The sequence below is a fragment of the Gavialis gangeticus genome, unplaced genomic scaffold (genome assembly GCF_001723915.1).
Source record: "Gavialis gangeticus isolate Ggan-Ray unplaced genomic scaffold, GavGan_comp1, whole genome shotgun sequence".
In the NCBI taxonomy this organism is placed as follows: Eukaryota; Metazoa; Chordata; order Crocodylia; family Gavialidae; genus Gavialis; species Gavialis gangeticus.
In genome coordinates, this window is record NW_017728992.1 from 178,708,134 (window position 1) to 178,708,892 (window position 759).

The window sequence follows — 759 nt, forward strand, 5'->3', positions numbered from 1 at the left end:
CAGGGATGGACAAGTGCAAAGTCCTGGACTTAGGACAGAAGAATCTCATGCACAGAGGCAGGCTTGGGACCAACTGGCTAAACAGCAGCTCTGCAAAAAAAGCCTTGGGGGCTACAGCGGACAATAAGCTGGATCTGAGTCAACAGTGTGCCCTTGTTGTCAAGAAGGCTAACAGCATACTGGGCTGCACTAGTAGGGGCATTGCAGCAGATCAAGGGAAGTAATTTCCCTCTATTCTTCATTGATGAGGCCACACTTGGAGTATTGCATCCAGGTTTGGGCCCCCTGCTGCAGAATAGATGTGGACAAGTTGGAGAGAGTTCAGAGGAGGGCAACAAAAATAGTTAGGGAGCTGGGGCGCATGACTTCTGAGGAGAGGCTAAGGAATCTGGGCTTGTTAAATTTAGAGAAGAGAAGACAGGGTGGGGGGGAGGAGGAGGAAACTTTCTGTGGAGAGTTCTTACTGCATATTTGTCTACTTGTGGAAGATTTACATCTTTCTCAGAAACAGTAGGAACTAGGCTCACTTTCAGAGACTGTCAGGAGAGTGATTGGACTCAAACATTTCTGCAAATCTTAAATTTCTATGAATTGATTAATTTTCTTATGCACGTGAAGGTTTTCATTTCACTCCAATTTTCCTCCTGCTTGTGTTGGGTACCTCCTCCCCTTGACAAGGAAAAGATACATTAATCTCCTCTCTCCCCCATTTCCTGTTAATGTCTTGTGTTTTAGTGCACTGTACAGTGATTATAACTA